General features: G+C 40.0%; 1 protein-coding gene across 2 annotated transcripts in view; it reads right to left on the bottom strand.

Moving 5' to 3' along the window:
* The window catches only part of MAGI3 (membrane associated guanylate kinase, WW and PDZ domain containing 3), a 2524824-nt gene that overhangs the window by 145679 nt on the left and 2358066 nt on the right, over nucleotides 1-21079 (bottom strand). The window lies entirely within an intron of this gene.

The raw sequence follows: 21079 nt of genomic DNA, 5'->3' as shown, positions 1-21079 counted from the left end.
AATCACAAGGAGCAGAGATTAGGTGGAATTGGAAACTTTTGATGCCGGTGTCTGAGTCTATACTACAGCATATAGCCTGTGAGAAAGAGTGAGTTGTCCGGTGATCCAATTCTTGAGGTAGTTCCCCAAGAATATTCCCATTCCTGTGACAAATCCAGAAGTTCCTGTTATGAATTGTTCACTGAAGACTGTCCCTGTTCCTAAATTCAGTCCAGATTGTTATACTACGAGATCCGGTCTTATCTCCAGACCATGTAAGAGATACAGGACAACTTGGACATGCATACTGTTTGTTTCTAGTGTCTATAATAATGCATGTTTAACTCTAATGTTTTTACCACGGGCAATCTTTTTAAGAGGGAGGATGTAGATCAATGTGTGTGTGTGTATGTGCGTGTATTTTTAAGAAGGTATCCAAGGGCTTGCACAAGTGTATGAATACTGAGCACGTGCAAGTCTGACTACCATTTTGTAGTAAGCTGTTGAGATGTAAGCATGTATGTATGCAAGATCTGTCTGTTAATCAGTTCATTTATATTTTATGATGCTGTTATCCATCATGATGTGTTTCTATGTATTAAAGGATCCAAACGAAATACCCAGTCTGCTTGTCATCTATGACAGAGAGGGATAAGCAACAGCCCCCTTCTGGCCTCGAGAAGTATGGTTCACCTTCCTCTGGTCTCAACTCAAACATCCTCCATGGATACTGGAGCTCAATCAGGACCTCCTATCTTATCTGTCAGAATTTCCAGCATCCCAATCTCCACTCCTTCAAACTGACTGCATGGTTTCTCCACTTCCAATGATGGTAAGTTGTTCCAGGTTCACTTCCCCAGTCCATGCCAATATTCTGGCTTCTCAAAAAGCTTCCACTAGGAAGAGCTATAAAAGGAAGAGAAAAAGATTTTCTATATGGGCTTCTAAAGAAAACACTGACCCCTTTTCAGCACCTGCTTCAGGTACCCTTCCATTTCTTATTACTCTTTTTAAAGAAGGAGCTAGTTTTGTCTACCATTAAGCTGCAGCTAGCTGCAATATCCAATTTTCATACTGGCAATGAATCCTTATCTCTGTCAACTTCCAGGTTATATAAAGTCTTTATGAAAGGAGTTTTTCTACTTAGACCCCCTATAAAAGGCCCTGGTCCTCACTGAGATCTCACATTACTACTTCAGGGGCTGACACAGAAACCATTTGAGCTAGTGAACAATTGTGACATGAAATGTCATTCCTGGAAAACAATCTTTTTGGTAGCGATTACTTCAGTGAAGAGAGTTTCTGAACTCCAGGCATTATGTACTAGGTCTCGTTACATTGTTTTCTATAAAGGTAGAGTATCACTATGGACAAACCCTTCCTTTATGCCTAAAGTGGCCACCAAAATAAATATTAACCAATCAATTAATTTGCCAGTTTTCTTTCCCAATTTTACTAAAGGTTGAATATATACTGCATCATCTTAACGTTCATAGGCAACTACGTTATCTTCACTGAAGAAGTAAGTTCAGGAAGTCTGATTAACTGTTTGTATCCTTCTCACCTAACCGTTTAAGTCAAGCAGTTTCAAAAATTACTTTGGCCTAATGGATTACTGGCTGTATTTCACCGATTTATTCACAGAAAAGTGTGGAACTGCCTCATCCTCCTACAGCTCACTCTACCAGATCTACGGCTACTTCATCTGCTTTTTCTTCTAAAGCTTCAATTGATGATATTTGTGCTGCAGCCTCTTGATCAAAAGCTCATACCTTTGTCACACATTACAAATTGGACACTGTCTCCAGAAACAGGGATTCCTTTGGCTCAACAGTGTCCTGACATATCCTTCCCTGTCGGCCTCCCAAGAGTTACGTAGCTTGGGGTCTGACCCATCAGTGAGGAAGAATGAAATGGACATCAGATTTAGAAGTTATGTACTAAACATGACTTGGCATCTGTTTTCCATTTTCATTCTTCCTCACCTTCCCTTTCAACCATCCCCCCATACTTCTCAACCTGTTAATGCAAAAAATCTGGACAAAGCTTGAGAAAATGGGTGTACAAATAGGGACATATTTTAAATATTGCTCTTATAAACTTAGAAAGTTGCTAAAGTAACAGGATTTGTTTTAATATACATTTTCTGAAGGATTTGAAGTCTGAAACTCAAATGTATGTCATTATTTAGTGACTTCAATCCTGAGATCATCATAGTGATTTGCCAGGAAAAAAGAGGAACAGGCCAAAAATATGAGCCAATAACCTGGACATTCTGCCAAAATCTGTCCAGTTGAGAGGTACCCCGACCTTGTCACTTCTAGGAAGATGTCTGGATGTTATTGGAACCCTCAGGTTTCATGTTTGAGCCTCATTTCTTCTTGCATCTATCCTGCTTCTATATCTCTGTAGGCAGTAGGGCAGCAAACTTGATCTGAGGGGTTGGGGATGGGGGTCTATATTACATATCTGAACATTTAAATGTTTGAATATGTAAGAAAACAATAACAAAACAATAACAAAACAAAAAAAAAGAAAAAGGAAAGGGTTTAGCGAACGAACATTCAAATGTTCGAATATGTAAGAAAACAATTAAATAAAAAAGAAAAAGGAAAGGGTTTAAGCAGGGGGGCAAGCCCCCCTGTACCCCCACACCCCCCACTACTTAAATATACCAACTCCAAGATCGCACTTCAGTATGCTACAGTGCGGAAACAGGAAATTTCCCATTCCCTGCACTGTAGCGCGATCTTGGAGTTGGTATATTTAAGTAGGCGGTGTGGGGGGTGCAGGGGGGCCTTTAGTTTTTTTTTTTTTTTTTAATTTTTATTCATATTCGAACATTTAAATGTTCGATCGCTGAAGGTCGATTTTTAGCAATTCAAACATTTAAGCGTTCTGATATGCAATATAGACCCGGGGATGGTATAGTGCATTTTGGGAAGAGGGAAGAGCTTGAGACTTGGATCCAAGTCTTGGAAGTGTGGCCGAGTCAGATTTGGATTGGCTTGCAGATTTGAGGGTTGGATTCATGACCCATCAGTGAAGAAGAATGAAAATGGACAACACAGATGACAAGTTAAAATAAGCACAAAACTTCTAATTTCTCTCAATGTTTACAGTAATTCCTGTGGGAATTTCTGCCTGTAGCAGTGTTTATTTGGCTTCAATATTTGATAAATGCTTGATTTTACTATTTCTGAGGAAACTTTCAGTATTTCTTTCAGAAGTGCAGTGTATGTGCTTACTGTTAAGACAGTAGCGGCTGTTCCTTGCAGTCAGAATTGTGAATTAATTTTGCCTCTCTTTACTAAAATATTGCAGAATTTGGACTTTCAGCATTTTTTATATTTGTTATATGTATGACTCTGATCCGCATGTTTTTAACATTGGATCACTATTTTTACCAGAAATTAAGATATTTGAATGTACTGTGGAGATTTTACTTTCTCTCTCTTTTTGACAAGAAAATATACATCTGATGTTGCCATTTTAATTCATTCCTGAACTGATGGGTCTCGGATCTGTCTCGCCTGCTTTTACCAGATTCAGAGATCCAACTCTCTAGTTCCTCCCTTTACCCACAATACCCTAATGCCCTAGCATACCTCAGATTTCATTTGCCAACATATCGTTCAGATGTTGATCTGCTCTCAAGCTACAGGGTGCAAACTAGATGTTTTTTTGTCACATACTGTGAAGTCATCTAATTTATTCAGCTTATCTTTATTACCCTTCCTCCCTTAACCTTTCTTAAAAGTTTTTCCAGGTTTCTCCGAGTTATTACTGTCCCTTTCAATTTAGGCCTTCCTACCCATTGCAGGGTAATCTTCTAAGAACCACTGCTGGTACCTTTTCTTCTTCTGCTACTTACTTTTCCTACCCAATACAGTTTTTTCACCAAGACAAATGTTGGTACCTTAAGCTTTCTATTTATTTTTTCTCTGTTCTCCTTGGCAGTCAGCAAGATGTCAGACAAGCCAATGGGCTTCAAAAAATGCACTTCCTGGCGGCGTGCTTACTGCTTGGACACTGCCCATTTAGATACCCAATGCCCTGTTTGTGCAGGGTTTAATTCCAGGGCACTGAGTGATGGGAGAAATAAACTAGCCTTATGGTGTTTGTTGCCTTTTTCCTTGTCTGATGGGGCTCAACCCCTCAATTAGAAGTCTGAACTCCAGGAAGCAGTCTTCAAACCATTCTCCCAGACTGGCTCGGATAATCGACCCTCCAACCAAAATCTCAAAAAAGTCAGATCTGACCTCTGCGGACAAGGATAGGTCATGTCGGTCCTGGTCTCCTGCATCACACCAGAGACAATATTTCCTCAGCTTCATTTCTCTTTCCTACAGGAAATGCTGAGGAAGCTCTCCAGACCACCTTCAACCAGCTCCTCCCTTAGGTTCTACAGGAGCCTATCGAAAGCAGAGGTGGATAGAATGATGAGCTCAGATCCAGATGGGGGTGATCCTGTCACCGTCTCCCATCAGACCCATGAGCCTGCCCTCTACCCAGCCTCAAGTAATATCTCCTTCTCCAATTTGATATGTGGTTTTGGCGCCCTTGGATCTGAGATTTTCAAGAATGTCCTCTTCATATCTGAAGACAGATCAATCTTCCACTCCAACCATGTTTCTGTGTCACCCAGTTCTGACCCTTTCAGAGAAGGACAACTCAGAGCTGCCTCAGAGGGGGGGGGGTTGGGTCGAATCCAAAGCTGTTGGAGCCATCCTTGCCCCTTGGAACCTTAGCACTGGACAGCTCTGGTATGACTTCCGACTCGAGAGGACAATGTGAAGATTCAGGGCACTACAACACAGCTGGCTTCAGCAGCAATGTGGCCGGCTGCTGTTTCTGCTGGACCTTCTGCATTTGAAGTAGTGGATAAAGCCTTCTCTTTATAGAGAGAGGACATCCTTAGCCCCCTCGGATCCTACTTGTTGTGTCACCATCAAATTTGAGCTCTGAGCTTCTCAGGTCTATACCACTGGGACAGCCAACCCGATCAAGCCTTCAGGCAGTTCTTCATCAGGACCCCCCCTATCACTTCCAATACCTCACCAGACCATCCCAATGCTGAAGTCCCTTGGAAGACAACATGTAAAAGGAAAGACCTGGATTTCCCCCTAGGCATCTGTCACGGAGGAAGATGACTCCAATGAAGGTGAGGGGTCCCCCATATTGCCCCCTGATGATGTCTCCTTTGGACAGACTTTAGAACTTCTCAAGCAAAAAAATGGATAATCTTCCAAACCCCTATGCCAGGAGGAATCTGTGTTTCTGGAAGCTTTCAGGTCTGCTCATCTATGTCTTGGGTGGCCCCACTAGCTGAGGAGTTAACAGACCTAGTCTCATGCTGTGCATGGAAGGACACGGATACCATGGAGCCTATCCCCATGCAACCAGATACATTTTTAGTTCACCAAAAGGACAGACACCACTGGAGCAAGGGAGTCTCGATAGATGCAGTGGCCACTAAAAAAGAACCTGCAGAGCTCATCTGTTCATCCCCCCTAACAGGGAGTCTGGGGCCCTGATCAGATTTGGCAAGCGTATTTATGCCTCAGTGACCTTTACAGTGTGGTTGCTGAGCTATCTGACACACCTTACCAAGTTACAAAGAGGTTTGATGAAGGAGCTGTCCAAATCTCTTTCCAGGTCCATGTCTGTGGAGGACCAAAAGAAAGCTTCTTCACAACTGGCCACCCTTCAGTCCATTTCCAACATATCCATAAGGCTATTGTCTCACACTGTTGAAGGTACCTCAATGACAGCAGGTTTGGGCATAGCTGTTAGGGGACATGCCTGGAAACACCTGTGCAATTTTGCAGACCCTTTCAAGTCTTTGTTCATCAGTGCTCCCTTTGATGGATCATCTTTGCTCGGCTCCGAAGTGATGGAAACACTCTTCAGAACTAACCAAGATGGAAAGATATTGTCTGCAGTTGGGATCTGTTTTTCCACTCCTCTTAGATTCTTCTCTTGGAATCAGTGAGGCGGTAACATGATGTGGTTTTGCAAGTCCCAAGGGCCTTTCCAAGACTCAAGAGGAGACAGTTCTCCCCAGGTCGGGGAGGGGGAACTCAAAATGGAAGGTGCTGTCCTCACAGCAGAGGTGGCCCACAGAACCAGAGTTTGAGAGATACTTTCTTGGCCTACCTGAAAAGTTGCCCGGCTGGAGGCAGTCAGGGTATGGTGTCTCTGCACCCAAAAGCCTGGGCACCCATCACAAGAGAAACGTGGGTGCAAGGGATCATACCTAGAGGTTATTTCATACCATTTTCCCAAATCCCCCCTATGAAAATGAAACATTTCCACTGTACCACCCAAAGAGGGAGGCAGCAGCCTTGGAAATAGAAACATTGCTAGCAAAAAAGAATCATCTAAAAAGTTCCCCGAGCCCAGTTAGAGTCCGGAACTTACTCAAGATTCTTTTTAGTGCCAGAAAAGACAGAGGACTTGAGGCCCATCCTGGATTTCAGCAAGCTAAATCACTATGTGAAATATTCAGTGTTCCAAATGGTCATGGTTCAGTCCATTTTGTCCCTACTGTGAAAGGACGATTGGATGTGCTCGAGAGAGATCTTCAAGATGCATACTATCGTATCAAAATGAACAGAAGCTTCAGAAAATATTTGCGCTTCTGGCTGGGAGCCCATCATTACCAGCTCAGAGCACTGCCCTTCGGCTTCATCACAGCTCCCAGGCTGCTCACCAAATGCAAGGCAGTGGTAGCAGCTTACCTGAGACTGCTGGGATTCCAGGTGTTGCTGTATCTAGATGACTGACTCCTGGCTGCTCTAACTAGGCATCTACTTGTACAAGCAAGGGACTACTTGCTCCAGTTATGTCGCCATCTGGGCTTCACAGGAAACTACAACAAGTCACAGCTCACACCTTCACAGAACCTGGAGTTCATAGGTGCTTATCTAGACAGAGTCAAATAGAAAGAGTAATTTCTTCCAAGAGTGCAAACCTTCAAATCCTAGGTCGTCAAAGTGATCGCACATTCTTCTCATTCAACATGACTAGTCTTGCAAGCCTTAGGGTCCATGGCAGCAGCAATAACTCTGGTTCCATTAGCCACATTTAGTATGTGGATTCTACAGTGGACTCTGTCAGTACAGTGGTCTATTCTTCAGCAGCTCTTGCGCACTCCAGTCTGGATTACACAGATTTGCACGAAACATTTTCTTTGGTGGATCCATTGACACAAAGTTTCTCAGGGTCATCCATTTATTCTCCCTCTACCAGTAGCCACAGTGACCATGGAGACCTCCCAACTGGGGTGGGGATCACTTCTTGGAAAAGACAGTCCAAGGTATGTGGTCCCCAGAAGAGGCGAATTTAGACATCATTATCCTGGAAATGAGAGTAGTCCTCCTAGCACTGCAGCCCTTTCAAGATGCTCTTCTCTCTGGGATGATTGTGATTCAAATGGACAATATGTCCATAGTCTGGCACATCAACAAACAGGGGCTAGCCAGAACTTATCTGCTATGTCAAGAGGTAAGGAGAGTATGGCAAAGGGCAATCTCTTCTGTCTGCTTTCTCATAGCAATGCACAGACCAGGGAAAGCCAAGCAGACAAACTAAACAGGTCTATTCTGATAGCAATGGCCTCAAGTTAACCGCATGTTGTTTCCACTTCCAGTGATGGCTAGACAGTCCAGGCTTTCCTCACCAGTCTGCTATATTCTCTTATCTTGTCAAAATGTATCGACGAGGAACATTTACAAAAGTAAATATAAGAGATTTTTAATCTGGACCCTCCAGAGAGATCTGAATCCCTTCTCTGCCCCAATCTCCATGGTTCTTGAATTTCTGGCCTCCATTTTTAACAACAGGGTGAGTTTTTCAACTATCAAAGTACAGGTGGCAGCTATTTCTAATTTTCATTCATGTGAAAATCACTCCTCTTTGGCTTCTTCAAAGTTGTGCAAAACTTTTCTTAAAGGCACCTCTGTACTCAGGCCCCCAGTCATGGACCCTATTCTTCAGTGGGATTTGACCATTATGTTACAAGCTCTGACTCAACCTCCACTTGAACCACTGACAAAGCGAGACCTTAGATTCTTGTCCAGGAAATTAATTTTTAGAGTCGCTATCACTTCTGCTAGGTGAGTATCTGAACTCCAGGCTTTTTCCTCTAGATCTTCCTACTTGTTTTTTTCATAAGGATAGGGTTCAATCCCATCTTTTTTTTTTTTTTTTTACCAAAGGTGGCTTCTGAGTCCAGCATTAATCAGATTATCAATCTGCCTGTATTTTCCCAAAATTTTCAAAAAAGGGTGAATACATGCTACATCTTCTGGATGTGCACAGACAGCTTAGATTTTATCTTCACAGATCCAAAGATTTCAGTAAGACTGACAAAGTATTTGTATCTTTTTCCAAGAACAATTCTGGAAAAGCAATGTCTAAAGTGACTATCTAAATTTTGACTGATTGCATATCATTTGTTTACAAAGAAAGATAATTATCTTAGCATAAGCCTCCCAAAGCATAATCCACAAGGTCTGTAGCCACTTTGGCTGCTTTTTGGTCAAGAACATCTATAGATTACATTTTTGCCACTGCCATTTAGTCCAATGCTTATACTTTTATTGTTCATTAGAAGTTAGATTTGCCTTCCAGTAATAGAGCAGCATTTGGCTCTGCTGTATTCTGGAATATCCTTCCATGAGGACCACACAAGGTTTATCTTGCTGGGGACTCTGTCCCTTAAGTTGAGGAATGAATGAAAATGACAGCATCAGATACAAAAGTTACATACTCACCATAATGATGCATCTGTGTTGTCCATTTTCATTCTTCCTCAACTTCCCACCCTCCATGACCATTCCCTCTCTTTCTGGTGAGACCTAGGGGATGTTCCTTTGGGAATTTGTTTGTTTCCTGTTTGAGCTCCAGCCTCTTTTTCTATGTCCAGCCTCTTTTTCTATGCCTCTATCCTCCTTTTTATATCAATTTGGCATCATGTGTATGTTATTTGGGACAACAAACTCAATCTAAGGTATGCTAGGATAATAGGGCATTATTGGTAAAGGGAGGAGCTCAAGAGTTGGATCCGTGATTCTGGAGAAAGCAGCCAAGCCAGATCCAAGGTTAGAGCTGTGACCCATCAGTTAAGGAAGAATAAAAATGGACAACACAGATGCATCATTATGGTAAGTACATAACGTTTTTTAAAATCACTATTAAACATTGTTTTAAAGCAGTTTAATATGGTTCAATGTGTGTGGAGCTAATTTTGAACTATGGCTTGGGAAACTAGTTGCTTTTGTGTTTGAATTTTATATATGGGAAATCTTTAACTTCTTCCAGTTTTGAAAGAATTCTGAATACATTTGAACTGTTTTTGTGGTAATATCAGAGTATGGTAGAATTTAGTTGTGTGGGGACATACTTATTCCTAGAAACTCCTAAGTGCTTATTGTGATACATTATCCACCAATGCAGTAGCCTCCAACCCTTTTTTGCACCAAGGACTGGTTTCATGTAAGACAATTTTTTACAGACCGGCCATCTCGAGGACATAAAAATAAAGCATACTCAAGTGCATAATAAATGCAACTCACCATAATGCAGAATCAATGGGAGCTCTGAGCATATTTCCTTGCAGCGAGATAGTCCCATGTAGGGGTGATGGGAGACAATGACAGCCGAAATGTGTTTCTTATATCTAGTCTTCTCTGTAATTTTATTTTGGTTGCTGTTATTGTAGTAAACCCCACTTTACAAAGATAGGATGTTGGAAATGGAAGCAGGGTTTTCAGTGCTTATTCTAGCAACTTTCTAAATTTATAAGAGCAATATTTAAAATCTGTCCATATTATTTTTGGCTCTGCCAGATTTATTGTGTGAGAAATTGAGAGGTATGGTCGAGAGGTACACAAACTTAATGAAAACATTTTTCTGAATCTAGCTACTTTCTAAGTTTATAAGCACAATATTTAAAATCTGTCCCCATTTTGGGGTCTTTATTTCCCCATTATTTTTGGCTTTGTCCACATTTCTTATGCTAAGAGGGTGAGAGGTATGCTGCATGCACTTGGATTAGATCTAAAAGGCACTAGCACCTACAATGATACTGAAATAACACATTAACAAGTTTATTTGAGGTTTAAGTTTTAAGTATCCCATCTCTGATTGTTTCGGGGAGAGGCATGTAAAAAGTAATAAAAGAAAAGCTCCCACAAAAAACAGTTTTGAATGGACAGCTGGCAAGCCTGTCAGTAACAACTTCCAACCACATTTAAAGTTTACTTACCTGGACCAGTAAGAGTCAGACCTGGAAGAAAAGCTGCCAGGCTCCTCTCCAAAGTGAGCAGATGGGAGAAAGGGTAACAAATGCACATCCTCCAGGACCATTTTTTGCTGTCGGTTGCAGCACTAGTTAGCAGCACATTTTCGGCCATTCAAGACTTATCAGTTTGACCATATTTGCAGTCGTGCAAAAATTAGTGCCAGTGCATGACTGGATGAATTGTGGTGCTTGTCATTGGTTCCCTTTGCCTCAGGAGCAGTTAACTGATTGGTTCATATACCTCTATGCTGACTGGCTGTAATTGCAGTATAAGAACCAATCAAAACTTGTGTAGTAGAGCGATTACTCTTCGATGTGGAACAGTTGGCAATTTCAATGTTAAATGTGGAGTATTCTGCATGATTTGGAGCAATTGGTTGCTCAGCTTGCATTCTATCAACTTTCTAAGTTTATAAGAGCAATATTTAAAATTTGTCCCTGTTTTTGGAGCTTTGTTTCCCCTATTATTTTTTGCTTTGTCTAGATTTTCTGTGCCCAGAAGTTGAGAGCTATGGGCTCTGTCCAGATTTATTGTGTGACAGGTTGAGAGGTATGGTCAAGAGGTACGCAAACCTCTTAACTCATGCTGCTGCTGCCAGGGATTGCTCTCACTCTTCACTTTCACTTGCTCTGTCTCTCATGTATACACACACACACACACACAGAGTCTGTTCTGCTTGCATGTATTCACTCACACAAGCACACAGAAACACACACACACACACACACACACACACACACACACACACACACACACACACACACACACAGTCTGTTCGTCTTTCATGCACGCATTCACTCACACACAGACGGAAACATACACACACACACACACTTTTTTCCATTACATTTATTTTTATTTTAGACTACCTAAACAGCAAAAGCACTTAGTGAGTGTAAAATAATGGTTCGATTTCACTGTTTACTCTCTCATACACACATACACAGTCTTTCCTGCTTTCACACACACACACCGTCTGCCTTCATGCACAAATTCATAATGGCTCACTCAATGTCATTGTTCACTCTCTCATACACAGTTCTCTTCTGCTTTTAAACACACACACACACACACACACACACACACACACACACACACACATACACACACACACACACATTCTGCTTTTGTGCACACATTCATTCAAACACGCAGATAGAAACAAACACACTCACACACATACACGCATTCACTTTGTTGTTTCAATCCCTTCTGTGTAGCCCGGTAACAAATGATCCACGGCATTGTGGTTGGGGACTGCTGCACTACTGTCAGTTTATTATTCTGGGTAGTGTTCTCTCCTCTGACTTGATGGATCCTAACTCTGTTATTCCCCCTATCAAATCTGATTGCACCTAAAAGAAAAAAGAAAAATTTGTCTCAGCCTATGGTTATTGATTCTGTCAGGGCCACTGTTCAGCCCGTAGACCTCTTTTTGCCCCCATCTTTCTCTAGTGTACCTATGCCAGCCACTAAAGAATGGAGTTTAGACATATCCTCTGAGGCTCTTCCAGTACCTGGAATAAGAATGGGAGAACAAAACCCTTTAGCTGCAGGAGTAGCCTGGAGTAACATGCACCTTGCCAGACATAATACTCCTTCCCCATGAAGTGAAGTAGTAATGCTAGTAGTGGAGTTCACAAGAAAAAAAAAATCAGAAGTTTCATTATACAGCTGATATTCAGATTACAGCTTTTTATATGGCTGATGTGGTTTCTTTGAGTGTCCCACAGACAGCTAATTCTGGCGGTTGAGTTCCCATACATGGCTCTAGTGCTAGTATGGCTAGTGAACTGTCTGTTGTTTCAGAGAATAATGAGGAATCTGATCAGGACAATGGTGATTTCCTATTCAGACACTGAGCTGAGTCATTGTGATTCTTTGGAAGGAGAACCTGATCTTAAGTCTAAACAAGTGTTCACTTTTCCTTTGATGATTACTAGATTTAGTGAAGTTTTTGCTTGGGACCAGTCAGAAGCTACGGCAGAGCTAGGCGGGGTATATGACCTTACAGAGGACAAGAATGCTCAATTTTGTGACTATTCCACCTTTCTTATGAACTTGGAAGATGTTTATAAACTGCCTGCAGGACACCAGTACCTATACCAGCAGTCCCTAAAATGACTCAAAAGAAAATATAGTGTCCCCTTGGAAATGACAAGTCTTTTTTCTCATTTGACTGCTGACTCCAGCTGTAGTCTCCCCAGCTGCCTGCTCAAATAGAGTCTCTTTGGCTTCATCTAATCCAATTCCCTTTGATAAAGATGGAAAATTTTCAGGGCAAAGGGATGTCTCTTTCTAGTTATGTAGCCTTTAGAATGTTAAATTATCAAGGCTATATGTGGAAATTTATTTTAAAGTAGGCCTACAATTTGGATGATTTAATGAATCCTTACCTGCAGAGCAAAAGTCTTACATGAATGAAATTGTTTCAAATTTGACTCTGGTTTCTAAACATGCTTTGAGAGGTGTGCTTGAATGAGCAGATACAGTCTCAAGAAATGCTGCTTCTTTTGTTGTATTAAGAAGGTATGTTTGATTACATAATCAGAACTACTCTGATGATTTAAAAGCTGAAATTCTGAATGCAGCTTTAAGTTCTGAATTCATGTTTCAGCCTCCTGTTATACAGATTCTCAAACAGTGGGATGATAGAGGCAAATGAATGCATGGCGTATCTAGGATGTTTCATGTACTCTAGTTCTCCTGAAACAAAGCATCTTCTTTTAAGGGGCAGAACAAACAAAAATCCCAGTGACATAAAAGTCAGGCATCCAAAAGGAAATGGCAGGAGTATAATTCTTTGAAAAAGGATTAACCTTCTGCAAAGGAATCACTATGCAGAGTTATAGAACACTCATATCCCCCCATTCTTCCCTTTTTCCCCCCTCCTTGCTCCAGGTTTGCTCTCTCTCTCTCAACCCTGCAGCCTAGCTACAAATAATCTCAGATAAATGGGTTCTAAGAATAATTCAGAGAGGATATACTTGGCAGTGGATGGAAAATCTTCCTCCTTTCAGGAGAATTCCCTACGACTCCCACCAAACCAAACAGAGGTGTTTCATCCCTTGCGCAATCACATGGTAGAAGTAGGGGGTTATAGAACCAGTGCTTGCAATACACAAAGGCAACGTTTTTTTTTTTTTAAAACAAGAAACATCTTTGTTAAATTATCGTATGTGACATCAACAATCTTGCATTTATATAAATGAAAATAAACCACAGCAACACAATCTCAGTTGCAAACGTTATGCATTACAAACTGAACCAACACAACTGTAACTGCAAACATTATACATCGCATTTAATATATCCAGTCTCTCCTTGCTTCTTGAGCCCCCCATTTCATCATCATCACTTTCCACTTTAAATTATATTTTTGTGCTTGTACTATGTATGAGAGCCTTAATTGTGTTGCTCTGAAATATCCCTTCAGTTTGGGTACTCCCAATCCATCCTTTTCTACTGGAAGAATAAGCCTATCCCACTTGACTCTTGGTTTCTTCCCCTCCCAGATAAAATCCTTCAGCTCTTTTTTAATTACTATCTACAACTTCTCCACTGGTTGATAAAAATATGCCCATGTGTATACGACTAAAGGGATTAAAAACATTTTAACTACTTATATCTTGCTATCAATATCCATATAACAGAGCTTCCATTTTCTCATTTTTTGTATTATCTTTTGTTCAGTCTCTTCCCACATATCCTTAGCTGCCCCACTGGCATCATTTTTAAACCATTCTCCTAAATACTTCATTTTGTCATATTTCCATAAATATGGATATTGTTTTTTGCTGAACCAATTTATATGTGGGTATATAATTTACCGCTATTTATTTTGCTTTAGCGTCATTAATTTTGTATCAGTAAAAGGTCTGAAATTGTCTCAATAAGTTCTATAGCACTGTAATGTCCCTTTCTGGTTTTGTCATGTATAAAATAATGTCACTTGCAAATAGTGCCAGCTTTTTTTGACTACCCATACCAATTATATTCTTGAATTTCCGAGTCCCTTATTTTCTTTGCCAGTGGTTCTAAATATAATGCAATTAAATGGGAGAGATGACACCCCTGCCTGGTTCTTCTGCTCAAGCAGAAATTATCAGAGAGGACCCCACTCACTTTAACTTGTGCCTCTGATCCCTCATATATCCTCCTCAACAACCTTATAATTTTATCAGGGAATGCAAATGCTTTCACTGCTCTGCTCATAAAGTCCCAGTTTACTCTGTCAAATGCTTTGTCTGCATCAAGACTCGCCAGCAATAGTGGTATTTTCTTACATTCTGCTTCCCTCTAGATCGTCACTGTTCTGTTAATGCTGTCAAATGTTTGCCTCCCCTCCACAAAACCATACTGATCTTTATCTATAAATGTTGGCATCACTTTTGCCATTCTTTTAGCCATTACAGACAAACACTTTATAATCATGATTTAGTATTGAAATAGACCTGTATGAGGGGAGATTTGATGGATGTTTACAGTCTTTAGGTATTATAGCTACTATTGCTTTCTTCCAGGATGTTGGTAATTCTCCTCCTCTTAAAATATTGTTAAACAAAACCTTCCAGATCTTTATTAGTTTTTTAGCTTCCAAACTTCCATAGGAATGCTATACATTCCTGAGGACTTTCCTGTAGATTGGTTATATATCACAATTTTTATCTTATCTCCTCCTATCATAACTGTTAGTAATTGAGCCTCATCCACCTCTAGCCTTGGCATATTTAATACTTCCATAAATATTTCCATGTGTACTTTGCTATATTTCTTGTTATAGGTTCCCTAAGCTTGGTGACAGCCCTTTCTACTTTCTGTTGCCTGAGTCATTATGCTAAAAGTTTTTGTGCTCTTGAGTTATTATTAAAACAGTTGCTTCACATCAATCTTTCTAAACTCATGCACATTATCAAGGTAATCTCTTTATTTCCTGTATAACATTCTGCAGTCGCTCCTCTTTTTCATCTATGAGATTCCCCCTATTTTGCAATACATTAACATTTGTCAGTCTCTCTAAATAATTCTTGTCACTTCTTAACCATATCTCTCTTTCTTTAATTTCCAGCTTATTTAAATTCCACTTTAATTTTATCCCACTCCTTAATTACATTTACAGAAGAAGTTTCTATCTTCTGTAATAGCTCCTGAATAAGTTCCACTACCCATTCCTTAAATTCATCTCTTTTTCAACAGATAGGTGTGAAAGCACCAGTGTCTCATTTTTATTTCATTATGTTGTGTTTTTATTTTAGTTATTGTTGGAGCATGATCTGAAATAGTTATTGGGTGGGTATCAAGACCTTCAATTAAATGCACATGTTCTGTAAAATGTAAATTCCGTCAAGCCTAGCTCAGTTTTTATATCCTGGGGAATAATATGTAAATTCACTCTGAACTCCTACAACTGTATTCACATCTTCCATGCAAAATATTTTCATAAATTTCTACCCTCCTTTGTTATATTTTCCCTTCTGGGCCCTCCCCAAACACATCTTCACTGCTGCAAATTAAATTCCAGTTCCTACCTATAAGTAACATTCCTTGCTGAAAGCTGATTATTTCTTCCAGAATATTCTTAAGCTCCATTATTGCAGTTTTTGGTGGAATATAAACACATGCCATTGTAATCCTCCTCCCTTGCCAGTAGCCCCTTAATACTAGAAATCTATCATGACTGTATTTTTTAACCTCTATTACCAAAGGAGCTCCTCTTGCAATTAATATTAGTACTACTCTCTTCCTTTGCACCAGATATTCCATGATAGCCTTCCTGAAAACATTTCTTTATCAAATTCACATGTTCAGTTCTTTCCAAGTGCGTCTTCTGTAGCATAACTAATTGCACTCTACATTTTTAATACAGTTCACTACTCTTTCTTTTTTTGTATTTATCTGTGAGGCCATTAATGTTTAAAGACATTACAGAATCATATTCTTGAGGGATTATTCTTCCCACCTTTTATGCACAGCAGCTTTTTTTTGTTAAATGTCTAGTTTCAGCTTTTGTGTTATATACATGCATTGTTTGGCAGGCTAATCTTTTATACAGTTTCTTGTCATTTCCATTTGAGCCTATGTCACATCTTGGATAACTTTCTGTTTTATTGAAAACCCTCAAACAAAAATACACATACACATCTCTAATACCCCTTTAAAACATATTAACTTAACAACACACAAAACTATGTACATCTTTAAATACTGAAGTTTTACCCTCCCAAGAGAAACAAATGTTCCAAACTGGCAGCCACACACACAAAAAGAAAGATTATCCATGCTAAGATGCAAGGTAGAGCCTGTGATTCATGCATGGTAGAGCCTGTGATTCTATTAAGTGCTGTCTGGTTTTGCCTTATCTTTATAGCTCTCTGAGCTGGGAAAACACTTGAATGATTTCAGGAAATGTTTTCTCCAAGACATTTCTCTTCACCAGATTGTCTGCTAGAGATATGAGAACCAGATACAAAACTATTTACTAGAAAAAAGCCTTATAACATTCAATATTCTTTTTCATTTACTTGATTTATCTTAAAACATGTTACTATATAAAGCTATTTGTTCTTTTAACCAGATCTTTTTTTTACACTGCAGTGCCTACATTTCTTAAATCTTAACAAGGAGAAAGAGAGACAAAAAAAAAAAAAAACAGAAGCACCTATTTACATTAGTATCCCTATTACACTTAAAAATAACTGAAAAACATTTTCTTTACAACATGCAAAGAAAATCATGCACCACTTGAATAGTAATATTAAAACAAATATTTTACTTACAGTTAAGTTTCCCTCTCCTAAGTATTTTTCTGAACATTAATGACATGAAGTAGGACATATGCTTTAGAGTCCCCTGCAAGTTTAACAAAATTCAAAAAAGTCCAATATTTTCCAGATTTTCTTGTTCTGTTTCAGAAATATAATTATAACTTTGTAACCCTACATTTATCAGTTTCCACATTACTGATTTTGTTCTCCAAACGTTAATGACTTAAAGTAGGGCAGATGCTTTAGAGTCCCCTACAAGTTTAACAAAGTCCAACAAAGTCAAATATTTTCAGATTTTCTTGTTCTGTTCCTGTTCATCCCAAAGCCTGTCATTGCTTCATCTCCAGTGCACTCTCGATTCTTCTAGTCAACTCCTGCACTTTTTTCCCTCTCTCAAGCCTTTTCCAAAGAAACACTTGGAAAGGTTTCACTGCTTCACTGGCACAGTCTCTCTGTGGTCTTTATCACCAGAAGAACAAGACTCAGAATCTCCTTCTGTTTCACAGCTCACTTTTTGGACAAACTTTTGCATTTCTTCCTTAGCATGTACTTCATCAAAAAATGTTCTTCCTCAAGAGAAAAATATTTTGACGATAGCCGGGTACAGCAGTTTGAATCTCATGCCTGTGTTTTGACATTCTCTGAATAATGGAATACATTTTTCCTCTTCTGCCTGGTGTACGAGTAGTAATTTTCCATAAACACTCTGCTGTCTCTCACTTTTAGTATTTTGTCTTTCTGCCACAGTTTTCTCAGAATCAACTCCTTCTCATGGTAAGATTACATCTTTACTATTAAAGGTCTAGGTTCTTTTACTCACAGCTAAGTTTGGAGCATACACATGATGTGCCCTTTCAATTATCAATTCTTGTTGTGGAATACTAGTCCAGTTGCTTATTTGTGCTTTCATGAAATTAATATAATCTATTCTTTCCATCTTCTCAGGTACAGCAGAAAATCTTAGGTTTTCCCTATGTGCTCTTTCCTCCAATTTTATTATTTGTTGAAACATCTCTTCTTGTGCAATCTCATATTCATCTAGCCTTTTCTTTATTTTGACCTCTGAGTTTTTCAGTTTTATCACCTTATTTGAGTATCTGTTTAAAGCTTCTTCCATTTTTCCAGCCTTTTATTATTTGAGTTGATATCCTCCATCAGTGTTTCATTTATTTTAGTCAAGCCTGTGTGTAGTTGCTTTATACTTTCCTCAAGGTTACTGGAAGTCATGTCTGGAGCTTGCACTGCTTTTTGCTGAACAGCTACAGTACCTTTCCCAGTCAGTGTTTTTATCACCTTTTGTAGCTGATTTTCCTTCAGGTTCTCTGTATCTTTTTTTCCTGGCATTAACACAGTGCACTTACTAGCCAGTTACTGAAATTTACTCAGAAATCCAGGTCCACTGGCTTTCTATGCTATGTTTCTGTTTTCACACTGGGATAGTTGGAATCAAGCTGTTACTAAATGTGCAGCCATCTTGAAATTCTATCAACTGTCTCCTGGCTATGTGATGCACCTGCATGTGCCAGTGAATTTGGTACTAGTGGAGGTTAACCTCTCACCAGCTAACAAATTGAAAGCTATAAAAAAACAAGAGAGACAGCATAAGTGAGTTGGTTGACTTGTAAAGACCATATACTTAGAGGAATGTGTGAGCTTTGTGCATCTGTGGGTCCTACGTTATGTGCATCTTTCACTATACTACTTACAAGCACCTTCCAGTGTCAAACTGGGAATCCGCTTGGTAAACTTTGGTATCAGTCCGTTGAATAATCAAGATTTTCCATGACAAGTGATTTAACCAAATTTTCTCAAATGGATAAATTCTAATTATTCGGCTAGGCGGAAAAAAGTTCATGAGATTACCTGGATGAACCTTTTTTGATTTCAGGGAATAGTTTTGAATGGTTATTAAAGAAATATTTTGATATGATATTATCTTTCCCATCCATTACTCTACATATGGGGTCTCGGATCTGACATTGATTAATCTTTGGTCACTTCAAAGCTTAGGATCCAGTGCTCATACTGAGCCATTTGCCCATAATTTTCCTGCACACAGGAGCTACACCAGATATTGTTTGCTGCTCTTCAACATCTGATGGGTTCTGTAGTGCTCCAGCCTTCTTTGGATTGTGTATCGCTAATTTTTTCAGATAGGACTTTTTTTTCCTTAGTGGTGTACATATCTTTATATACATACATATATAAAATTCTTAACCTTTTTTCTCTTTACCCCCCCCCCCAAAAAAAAAAAAAACCCTCTATAGAGTAGTGTTTACTCTGTAGTGATTTTTATGGTGGTAATTTTTTTTGAGATTTATTTCCTTTTTCATGCCTTTCTTCGGGTACAACGTGGAGAGAATTAGTTGTCCTCAACATGTCTGATGAGCCTTCAGGTTTTATAAAATGTGTGGGTTGCTCACACAAAATGCCCAATTCTGATCCACATAAGTGCATCTAGTGCTTGGGTCCAGCTCACCTTGATGCAACTTCTAGCATTTTTGAGGCCTTTGGGACTAGAGTATTGGTGGAGAGGAGAAACAACCTTATTCTTAATGATCTGATTCCTCCCATGACAAATAATAAGACTACTTTTTTGTCCTCTTCAGTAAGAGCAGGGTCTTTTTCCCTTTTGACTGCTGCTCCAGCAGCCAAACAGAAGGAAAAAAATCAAAACAGAAACCTTCAAGAAAATGTTCTCTGGATCCGGTACCACCCTCCACACCAACTCTGAAAGTGGCTAACCCCTCAGATGAAACCCCTCCCCTTGGATCCAATAGTGGTACATCCTGTGACACCTCCCAGTCGATTAATATCTGAACTAGTGGCTCTGAGGCTTAGACCTCCTATCGTCCAGGATTGGTTCCCATCATTCTAGACCCCCTTCTTCAGCAACTTCAAAGTCAGTCAGATCTTTAAGGAATCTGACTGAAGTAGATGTGGACAGAATAATGTGGCATTGCTGAAGGACCATGTTCCAGCTGGGGGTACTGCCAACTCTGACCACCGTTGATCTGATAGAGAGTTCTCCCCTCAGCACCAACAAGTTGCTCCTTCACTGATCCAGTTCCACAGATCAGAGCCCCTGGATCCTATTTTAACCCAGCAGAGATTTGCCTCAAAGCCGAAGCTCCATGTGTCATCGACTCCAATCATTTTTCTGTCGAGGTCTGCTCCAACTCTTACTCTAGGATGTCTAATTTTGACAGATCCTGTAACTATTTGGACAGAAAGGGGTTTGGTCTTCCCAGACACCTTCAGAGAAATTTACCTTCCTCAAGGCTTTAGGTCCTCACCCATCTACATCTTAGGTGGTGCCACCTGCAGATGAGATGGTAGACCTTATCTCATCCTGGGCATGGAAGGAGCCTGATATAATTAAGCCTATTCCTGAGAAGCCAAACAGGTTTTTGGTGGCCCTAAAGACAGTCCACATTAGAACAAGGGGTCCAGCAGTGGATTCTGTGGTGGTGGCAGCAGCTACCAAAAAGGAGTTTGGATGAGAACTCCCCTGTCCATCCACCAAATAAGGAATTGCGAGCCTTGGAAAGGTTTGGGAAATATTTTTACTCCTCCTCTACTTTTCAATGAGGGTGCTCAATTATTCTGCATACTTTACACATCTTCAATGAGATTTGGTTAAAGAAATTTCCACTTCTCTCCCAGGGACCTTATCTGCAGATCAGATGATGACCCTTGACTCCCACATGGCTACTCTTCTATCCCTTTCCAATGCTTCTAAACACCTCATCTCTAATGTTACAGAAGGGGCACCTAGAGCAGCTGGCACAGGTATTTGCAACAGGAGGCTTGCCTGGATGTGGATTTGCAAGTTCGCTGAACAGTTCAAGGCATCCGTCGTTAATGATCCCTAGGAAGGCTCAACCCTGTTTGGTCCGAAAGTTAAATAAGCCATCTGCAGGAGTGAAAAGGATGGTAAATCCCTATCTACCATAGGAATCAAATTCCCAACTCCTTAATGGACCTTCTCCAGGGATCAGAAGGCATGGAAGTGAATATGGTTCA

The sequence above is a fragment of the Protopterus annectens genome, chromosome 7.part0 (genome assembly GCF_019279795.1).
Source record: "Protopterus annectens isolate FY-2018-M chromosome 7.part0, PAN1.0, whole genome shotgun sequence".
Lineage (NCBI taxonomy): Eukaryota > Metazoa > Chordata > Ceratodontiformes > Protopteridae > Protopterus > Protopterus annectens.
The sequence above is the reverse complement of the archived record's forward strand: the minus strand, read 5'-3'. Positions and strand labels throughout refer to the sequence as shown.